Consider the following 11,491-nt stretch of genomic DNA (forward strand, 5'->3'; position numbering starts at 1 on the left):
CTTAATCTTTGAACATGATATTATCATATTATCCAAAAATATATTTTAAGTGTTTAAAGATTTAATCCTAAAGGAATAATTTAGTTATTTTTTTATGAGATTTCACATGGCTATATATAATTTTAATTATGTGAATCATTTACAAGGTATTCTTTACCATCCGATATTCAAGCAAAATAAAACAATAGTAGTAATTTAAGGACTAGTATAGAATACTTTAAGATTTGAGTATTAACCTAAAATATAGAAATCCTAATATAAAAATTAATCCAAATTATTATAAAATTTAAAGATCAACTTAAGATAAAACACGAGACAAAATTAAACAACGTGTCCTTCAGAAAATGCTGTTGGCAAAGCAAATCCCATGTTTTCATCATGAAATAACACCAGCAAAATGAATATATACAGATCCATAAATGCTTCATAAAGTACATACGATGCATTATATTCTTTCAAGCAATAACCTTATCGGAGTAGTGATCTAATCTATCAATGAACTAAGTTCAAAAAAAAAATCAAGCAAACGACGCCATTAATGGACCTTGTTCTTCCGTCTTAGTGTTTCTTAGGTGAAGCAACTTGTACAAGAAGCCACCTTTCTTCTTCTTATCGCCTTCTTTGCTCCTCATCCTTGAACCACAAGCAACTGATCTGCTCTTAGAGTGCGTTTGGTTCACGGAATGTAAGATTACCAGTGGGAATAAAAGATTACCAGGGAATAGGATTACTGGGAATGTTACATTACTGTGTTTGGTTGGTTTGGCAGGAATGTAAGATTACAGTGTTTGGTTGAAGGAATAAAAGATTACTGGAGTGTATATTTTACCAAATTGTCATTGTTCTATATTTTTTAACAACTGAAATTCTAAATATTTAAATTAAAATTATTTATATAAAATTCTATTTGTTGATAATATATTACTTGGGTATTTAAATATATCATGTATTATTTTAATTTTAATTAATATTAAATTTTACATAATTTATGTAAAAATATATTAAAATTTTACATCAACATTTAACTAAATGTTTATATTGTGAAAATTCTTCATAAATATTCATAATAATAAAAAGATGTAAATTATTTTTGTTATCTAAGATATAATATTTATTATATCTTCTATATAAAATAATTTATTTATTTATTTATCTTTTATATTCATACTTAATTCTAGATTTTTAAGCGTAAATAGTAAAAACGAAGATGATGCATAAAAATTTTGATACATAATTATTGGGGTAAATAAATTAAGTTTGAATGAATAGGATTTTATTTGTATTTGTTTATTTATTTTTATAAGTATTTATGTTTAATTTGTATTCATTTAATTTTTAGTGTTGTATTTGTGTTCGTTTATTTATTTTTTTGGAGAACTAACAACTATGCCCCAATTATTAACCAATATACACCATATAAACAATGCACTCCATTATGAAGGGTCAAAACCTCAGAAACTAACTTTTCAAATCCATATAAACGCTCTTTGTTTGTTCAGAACAATATACCCGAATAATGTGAAGCTTTCCTCGAACACTGCCGTAATGATAAGGGTGTGGTATTCCAGGCTTGACTTCAATTCCTAGTATAAAAAAGGAATAAAAACATATAATAACATATGGAGAATTTGAAGTTTAAACAAATACAACTAGTTTGGTTACTGGAAAATGACAGGAAAACGATATTGAAACTTGGGTTTAATTTCAAAAGCTCGATCCAAACCCATTATCATAATTCAATTTTCTCAAATCGTTCCTCTACAGTTTACCATAACCGAACAATGGAGAAAGGAAATCTAAAACATATAAAAATAGTAAGAACTAAATCGTTTTGTTCAAGAGCTAACCCAAGAAACAAATACAAATAAGAATTGTTTGTTAGCATTGTTCCATAAGTACAAACAAATTAAGATGAACTGACCTGGATATACAACTTACAAAACTATAGGATAAAATATCATAGAAGAATCAGTTACTAAACAGTACAAACTAACCCTTGCAATGTCTTCCAAAAATAAGTGTTAATGAATAACCTAAACATTACAAGTGTAGCACCATATCCAAAGTTGTGACACACATGGTAGGAGAATCATCCGATGATAAAACCACATCCAAGAGTAAAGCATGTAGCAAATTTCTGTGGCATGATCACCATGACTGGAAGAAACATGGTAAAAGCGATGTAAACGAAGATCCCACTCGCCAGAAATAAACCAAAATAGACAAGTGCTTTTCCTGAAGGAACATTACTCGTGGCAGATTGGAAGTTCCCCGGAATATCTCTCACCCCCTTTGAAACACTGGAGCACAAAGAACCAAACTAAATATGAAATAACAGAATAAAAACATAATCTTAGGACTTGTAGTTATCCATTTTTGTTGAACTTTTAATGGGAGAAAAATAACTTTGCATGAGTTTTTGTTCAAAGATCCACATAAACTACTCTTATACCATTATAGGGTTTAGGGTATTTCAATACGTATCAGTGGTATAATTGGGGAAGGAACCAAGTATACTAGCCAATCGAAAGTACAAGAAGAGCCAATTTTAGTAAACCCCAATTTAGCTAGGAATGTCGAACCAAGATCTAAAAATACCAAATTATTTATTCTTAACCGATGTGATCTTAAGCCCTCCTCTACCCTTCTTCAATCCTTCTATACTAAATCAAATAATTTTTTTAGCAGAGCATCTTTGATACATGTGTGTATTATATAATAAAAATTCATTTACACACATCTAACATGCAAAGAGGTGACTATTACAAAATCAAAAGTCTAAGAGACCCATATTTTGAATGACATTCACATTCTAAATCCTAAAATTGACAGTGAATCAACCAAAAACCATAATTCTTCAATCAAATTTAGTAAAATTCAACAATAGCAATGCACATTGAAAATCTTAAAGCCCTAATTCCCATAAAATCAAATACCCAACACCAATCAACCAAATCGAATCAACCGGCAATCCCACAAACAAAATGTTCAATCAAATCCCATACTCAACCATAAAAACAAGCTAAAAATCGAAGCTTCATTCAAATTACGCAGATCAAGAAGAGTGGAACGATGGCTTACATATTGAAAGTACCAGCGACGGCATCATTGGCAGACCTCATAGCAGACTCAAGATCGAACCCAAACGCAGTGCCCTCGGTACCATGATGTTCAATAACATGATGTTCTATGTTGCAGCTGAAACAGTTTCCAAACCTTTCCTTGGTACCACGAAAACTTCTCATCGTGGCCGTGGTGGTGTAGATAAGTTACCAAGTCGAGCCACATGAAGAATATCTGCAATTTATACCAAATTCGAGAGATATAATACAGAAAAACAAAGACTTTGAAGAAATATGTGCTTCAAGGGACTGAAACATACCCAATAAGGAATCCCTTAGAGCTTAAACAACTGAGTGGAGACCTTGAATTGAATGGAGAAGAACCAGGTAAAGTTCTGACCTTTAGGCCATTGTTGTTGGTGTTTGAAGGAATTGAAGGTCTGGGTTTTGAATAGAATCTGATTATATGGAGGGGTCTTAAGCCACATTCTGACAAAACCCAACTGCCATTGCTTGCTGCTAGTCCCAATTGGCCATTGCTTGCTGCGAGTCCTCAAAGATTATGAGGGCTAATGCCAAAAAGTTTCAGCCTTTAAAAAGGGCATCAGATAAGAACAGAGAGATATACATGGAAAGAAATAAAGCAGATAACGAATAATATGGTCTTTGAAATCAGAAAAGGATTTGAACTCTGTGACCTTTTGTCGCCAATTCGAAGAAGATGATTGTTTTCCTTCACAACACCAAGCTAATTGGGAGAAGAATATAAGAAAGGGTATTTTAGCCCTTAAGCACGAGAATAAAAGAATACCTAAGTTAGCTGTGGGAATAATATTCCCAGTAAAACAGACTGAAAAAATATTGTTGGTATTGAGATATTACCCTCACTTGGGAATGTAGCCCCATCCAAACGTGGGTACCTTAACCCAGGAAAAAAATATTCCCTTAGGAATGTAAAAATCCATGATCCAAACGCCCCCTTAGTGAGTAAATTCTTGCCGCTAAACAATAAAAAAGAAAAGGAAGACCCTTTTCCATGTGCAGTACAACGAAGATCACAATGGGGAGAGGAGGAGGAAGAGGCAAGTGTGGACGAATGAGTTGATAATTGAGTCAGTTTCTGGGCTAAACAAAGTGAACAAACTCCTGGTGATTGCTATCTTTCCTTCCCGAGCTTTATATTTGTAGTGCTTTCGATAAAGAAAAATTAGATGAAGGGATACTTCAACGAAGACTTGTATTTAGATAACAAGTCCATTCTAAAACTATTGCTAGAGAGAAATAAATTCTAAACCTTATCAAACAAGTGTTTCCCATGTATCTTGACTTCATTATTTGTGCTAATATTAAATAAAATATATTATGCATATTTATTACATATGAGAAAGAAAAATAAATTATATTCGATATTTAATTCAATTCACTCATACAATAATCTTTAAAAAAATGATATTTAACATATTTAAAGTTTAAAATTTAATATTTAAAATAACAAAAGAGTGGATAAAAAATTTGATTCTCCATCTCTATAATTATTTTTTGGAAAAAAAAAGTAAGGAGGTGTGAGAGATTCTATTATGCAGTCAGAGGCTCATCCGACACTTCAACAACAACAACAACAACAAAACCCAATTCCCATATGTATGGGGTAAGGGGGAGGTAGGGTAGTAGGCTGCCCCCAACGCCAGGTTGAGAATAGCTTCCGTGGTAGACCTCCGGCAGTCAGAAAATTAAAAATATAGATAAAATGCAATGCATGTATAAATAATTACATAAATACATAGCTAAACAGTATTCATATGCAGTCATTAATATCATATGTGCTTCTGTAATGGGGAGTAATCCCTGCAAAATAATCCATGCGAAAGAATCTCTGCATATAGACAGAAACATAAGACCCGGCTAAATTTAACAGAGGAAACATGACGAGAATGATACACAAAAGTCAACGATAGCAAGCCCAGTTCTAATCTTTCATAAATACCAATAACAGAAAAGTATAGGAAGTAAAAGTCATGGAAATTACTACAAATGCATTAAAAGAAGACAGAGATGATACACCCTATAGATGTGACCCACACTACTCGACTACCCTAGTCACAAGCCTCCATAATTTCCTATCATAGGTCATGTCTTCGGTAAGGCCTAAATCCATCAAATCAGATCTCAAGCAGTCTTCCCACTTCCGCCTTGGTCGTCATTTCCTTCTGGCACCGTCGACTGTAATCGACTCTACCCTCCTGACCGCATCCGACGGTAGTCACCTAAGGACATGCCCAAACCACCGTAGTCTTCCCTCCCTCAATTTTTCGGAAACAGACACCACCCCCAAGGACATCCTAATAGCAGAGTTTGTCGTCATATCCCACAGAGTCCTACCACATGTCCATCGAAGCATTCTCATTTCTGCGGCCTCTATCCTCCTTACGTGATCCTTCTTGGTTGCCCAACATTCTGATCCATACAACAGCGCTGGTCTTATTGCCATTCTATAAAATTTTCCCTTAAGTTTTAGAGGCACCTTCTTGTCACACAAAACTCCAGTAGCGGCCCTCCACTTTAGTCATCCCGCCTTTATACGGTGTGTAACGTCATCATCTACGCCCCATCTTTATGTATTATAGACCCTAAGTACTTGAAACGATCCTTTGAGGGAAGAACGTGTCCTTCTATGCATACTTCTACATCTTCATCGTTTTGGTTCCCATTGAAGTTTGAACATAAATACTCTGTCTTTTCAATATTGATCCTTAAACCTTTTTCTTCCAAAGCAGTCTTCCAAGTAGCCAGTCTACTATTCAACTCAGATTTTGTTTCAGCAACTAGGACAATGTCGTCAGCGAAAAGCATACACCAAGGTACACCGTCTGGTGTCGCACAATAGATGTCGTCCATAATCAAGGCGAAGATGCAAGGGCTAAGAGCCGACCCCTGGTGGAGTCCGATTTCCACCGGGAATGCCTCAGTGTCGCCAACTATAGTCCTGATGTAAGTAGTAGATCTACAGTACATATCACGAATCGCCCGGATATAAGCAGTTGGGATCCGTCTCGTTTCCAAAGTCTTCCAGATCGTATCGCGAGGAACGCTATCATAAGCCTTCTCAAGGTCAATGAACGCCATGTGAAGATCTCTCGACTTTTCCCTATATTTCTCCATAAGCCTTCGAAGTAGATGAATCGCCTCAGTGGTAGACCTGCTTGGCATAAAGCCAAATTGGTTTTCCGAAACCCTAGTAACTATAAAATTATTGACGTGCCATTTTTAAAAAAAAATTCAATGATTGTGTGACATTATCTTGAGGTGACAAATCAACATCATCGTTATTTTTTTAATCATTGGTGACCAACATGAAACAAAAACGTAATGTTATGACTGATTTTGAAATAAAAATAGTTTGACGATCAAAACAAAATAAAAGTGATAGTTGGTATACTAAACATATAGTTTACCCTAAATTTAATTATTGTAAGAGTTATTAAACAGTTTTAAAATAGTTAATAAATATATAAAGAAGAATTGGTGTAAATTTAAATTTAATATTAGAAAGATAATAAATTTCAAAAATAATATTTATTCTTTCATTTTATTGAAATCAGATCATACTAATTACTTTTTTTTCCTTCAAAAAAATAATGGAGTCTAGCTGTAAAGCATTCACGACACCCAAAAAATCTATGAAAAGTGGAAAACTGTAGCAAATAATAAAGAAGCCACGAAAAAGTTAAATACAACTATGCTAGAAAGAAAAAGGAAACCGTTGGCCCTTCATTTCCAAATGCTCATCTGCAATCAAACTCAGTGAGAAGCATTAACAATGGGGGGAAAACGCAAAAGAAATCAAGCATCGAGTGGACTAATAACAAGTCCTCCCCAGCTAGATACGGTGGATCTAACCATCTCCTGTCCTCCGCCGCTTGAGCTTCAATGGCCGTTGGTAGCTCTTCAACCTAGTATCTATTCTTCTGGTCCCATCTCCGATTATTGTAGCTGGCCAGGAATACCCCATGGATAAACGAGCTAAATGATAGTCTCTAACAATATGCATGACAGACTCAATTTCATTAAAGCAACTCGTGTAACCCAGATTATTGATCACTCTCTTCAAATATAAGTTTTGTTTGGAGGGAACATAATTCTGAGTAAAACGCCAAGCCTGGATTTTAATTTTACATTAACAAGCACAAGCCCACAATTGTTTAAAAACTGCTTTATCCTCCGATGGAACCTCGGCTCTCGCCAGCAGCAGCTGATATCCACTTCGCACGCTATACTCCCCGGTTTTTTTCACTGCTCTAGACCATACAATCTTCCTACCGATAATGCGAGACGGGGATGCCCAGAATCAAGTTCGCCTCCTTTTCATTGAACATAGAACCAACTAAATCCTCTTTCCAAGTCTTCGAGTTCTCGTCAATTAGGTCACTGGCACGATTCACTGTATCATTCCGTACCGACTCGATCACCCTTAGAATGTCGTAAGGGAGGCAGAAACCGTTTTGAGATCCATGAATGAATCTCGACAACCATTACTCCATGAAAAACCATGGAAGAAACCATTGAAACCAACCATTGACCCATGTCGAAGAGAAAACCTAGAGAGAAGGGAGAGCAAATTCTCTCACTACCTCTCGCTCGCTACTACCAGTAGACATTGAAATGTCTGAAACGAAGACACTTTCTCCATCGATATGGAATTGCATACTGATATGGAATTGCCACTTCCAACCTTTAATCGTAACCTAACAAATAACAAACCTTTAGCGCTCCAGACACTAAGCCGAACATACGATAATGTGCTTCCAAGACTTGAATTTAAAAAATCCGTTGTGTGATAATACTCTGGCCGAAGTAGTCTCGCAACAAGAGAACTCAATTTTGTAAACAAACGACATCCTTCCTTTGCAAGCAATGCGATGTTAAACTTAGCCATGTCCCTGAAACTAAGGCCTCCATTTTCCTTTAGCTGGCACAACAAATCCCATGTACACCAATGGATCCCTCGTTTATCTTCAGATTTCTACCACCAAAATCGTGTCATAGTCCTCTCGAATTCTCGACACAATCCCATAGGCAACAAAAAAAAAAAGCTCATAGCATACAAAGGCAGAGCTTGAAGGACATGCTTTATAAAGATCTCCTTACCTCCTTCTGACAGAACCCGTACACTCTAATTTTTAGCCCGTCGCCTGAACTTATCCGTTATGTGTGTGAAAGCTCCACGTTTGTTCTAGACAACAATTGCCGGAGGGCCTAAATACTTTTCAGGACTCGTTTCATTATCAATCCCGAAAATACTCTACGCGTCGCTCCTATTCTCATCAATCACATTGGAGCTTAAAAAATTCCAAATTTGTCCAGATTAATTAACTGCCCCGAACTTCGTTCATATGTGGCCTAAAGATCTTTAACTTTGGATGCTGCAGAGGCCTTCGTCTCTCCAAAAACAAAACCGTCTTCGGTAAATAACAAGTGAAAATTGATGGAGCACGTCTGTTAACATGAACACCCGAGAAATCACTCATCAGAGTAACTTTACGGAACAAAGAAGACAATCCCTTGTTACAAATGAGAAACAAACAAGGACTGTCACCTTGCCTCAACCCACGTTGAGGGACAAATCGTTCGCTTGTAACACCATTGATGATGACCGAATAAGACACCATGCTCACACAGGTTCTAATGATCGATATCCATTCCTCCAAGAACCTCATTCTCTCCATTATCATCCAAAAGAAATACCACTCTATCTTATCGTGCGTCTTGTTTATGTCCAACTTTAGAGCAAAGTAGCCTTTCCTACCGACACACTTTTGTTGGAATGAATGTATCAATTTGTAGGTTGTAATAATATTATTCGTTATTAATTTGTCAGGGACAAACAAGCTCTGTGCTTCGTCAATGCAAAGATGGAGATGATATTGCATTCAGTGGACAATCATTTTCGATATAACCTTAAAAAGGATGTTTCAATGACTAATAGGGCGGAAATGAATCAGTCAAAGAAGGTCCTTCTATCTTTGGTATAAGAACAATAGAAGTATAGTTAATTGTCCTCGTATCAAAATTTCCTTTCAGTGTTTCAATACAAAAATCTGAAACCTTAGGACCAATTAAGTGCCAGAATCGCTGAGAGAACAACTCGACAAGACCATATTCACCCTATGCTTTTAAAGTACACGTAGAAGTTACTAGGGGTGTACATTTTCAGATATAGATATTATTCAATTCGAAATTTCGGATATCCAAAAATTTTAGATCACTAAAATTACGATCTGTATCTGATCTAAAAAAAATTATCGAATATAAATTTTAATTTGATAAAAAATTAATTTTAAATTTAATATTTTAATGCATATTATAAATGATACAATTTTTAATTTTTTGAGTGAGAAGTATCATTAACTTCTTTCATGATACAAAAAAAAATGATTGCATGGATATATTTTAAATTTTAATACTTTAAAAATGCTAAATTTATTTCATAATATTAAGGCATTCCCGTCCACTGTTTCGTGCAACATTTCTCATTAATTGGGATGTTGGGAAAGTAAAGAAAAAGATTAATAAAAAAATTGCTTCCAAAATACAGTTTTCAAACATTAATTGAATTGAAAAAAAATATGAATTGAATTAAAAGTTTCATTCAACAGAAGTGCAAAACGACATTGACGCAAATCGTGAGAAACTTTATTTATCTTAATATTTCTAATTGAAACTGCAAAACCAATTTCTCTGCTTTAAGCCACAACACTACAATAAACCAAGAACACAAGATATTTAAAATAACCCTACTACACCAAAGTACCAAGTGTCAACAACATAATACATCAACACAAGATGTTCAACACAAACATATTACACAAAAGTATTAAGACTTGACAACACAAGATATTCTAAATAAACATACTACACAAAAGTATCAAGTCTTAACAACACAATAAAAATAAATAGTAGGATCACTATGAACTTCAAAGTTCCAAGGTACAAGCTTTAGAAATCATCCAAAGTATTAATTGTCTCACCAATAATGATGTCTGGTTGCTCCAAAGTTAGATCCTTCATGACTACATCACACAAGATAAAATAAAAAAAATATTAAAACATACATTTATGTTTAAACTTTAAATAATGAATAAACAACAAAATAAACAACCAAAAGTTAAAATTAAACTAAGCTTCTTCCAATTCTTCCAAGGCAAGCAAATTTTCCTCTATTATAATAGGTGACCGAGAGGTACGCAACCAATCTTGAGTGCAAACAAGTGCTTCAACCATTTTTGGAGTCAATGAAATACAAAAAGAATCAAGGACACGACCCATCTTACCAAAAGCCGACTCGGAAGCTATAGTCGAGATAGGTATGGCAAGCACATATTTAGGCACCTTATGAAGAATTAGGTATATCTTTGGTTGATCTTTCCACCATTGTAGGATATCAAAATTTGTAACATGAGACTCACAAGCATATTCTAAATACTTCTTCAACTCACTTTTGTTGGCACTAGTTAATAAATAACATGTATCCCTTTGATATTCCGAAGTCATGAGTTGTTGAAAATCAATCTTACCCCAATTTTGAGTCATACTTTGAGTAAAAGTGGAGGAAGAAATATCACTTGTCTTAGAATGAGGCATTGAAGAAGCATACGAGTCAAATAAAGATTGTAAAATCATCTAAATTTTGAGACACAAAAGAGTGGTTTTTGTTTCATCATAAGAATCTCGTATAATCCACTTAACATAATTCAACATAGTTCTGTACCTTCATGTGGAGAAATGGAGATGGCAGCATCCATGGAACCTGAAGAACTGGAGTGATTCATGATTTAAGCCAAAAGCTAATAACAAAAGATGATCTCTTTCTTCGTTTTTCAACGTACTGCTTACAGTAGCAGAAGGAGGGTTCAAACTTTCAAGCAAATTTGGTGCTTTTCATCTCCATTAACTACAAACAGGAAGCAGTATATATTGTGAACACTGAATGTGGAAGCTGACGAGAATGGCAAGAATGTTGGTACACAAAACGGCTTCTTTTCTTTTAATGCTTGTTAATTCTCTCAGCTAAGCAGCTTCAAGCATTTTTTATGACCAAAATGATGAGAAAAAAGAAGAAAAGAAAACCCTTTTCTTAATCAAAGTTAAATTGTGGATTAAGATACACAGGGAGATTTTTGAAAGAAGCATGCTTCACTAGGAGCCGCTGTTATGTAAAAGGCTTCAAAATTGAAACCATTTCAACTGATTTGATAATTAAATATCAGCCAAATCAAACTAAAATGCTTGAGCTTTCCATTAGCTATATAAAAGGTTGTCATTTTGCCACATCCAACAAGGGAAGTGAAATAGGAATAATGGCTATTTTATGATCCCTGTGGACCACAAGACTTGGCTGTGAAATGCTATCCTGTTCTATGGCTCGAGCTGAG

This window comes from Hibiscus syriacus, unplaced genomic scaffold (assembly GCF_006381635.1).
Source record: "Hibiscus syriacus cultivar Baekdansim isolate YM2019G1 unplaced genomic scaffold, ASM638163v2 tig00002840_pilon, whole genome shotgun sequence".
Taxonomy (NCBI): domain Eukaryota; kingdom Viridiplantae; phylum Streptophyta; class Magnoliopsida; order Malvales; family Malvaceae; genus Hibiscus; species Hibiscus syriacus.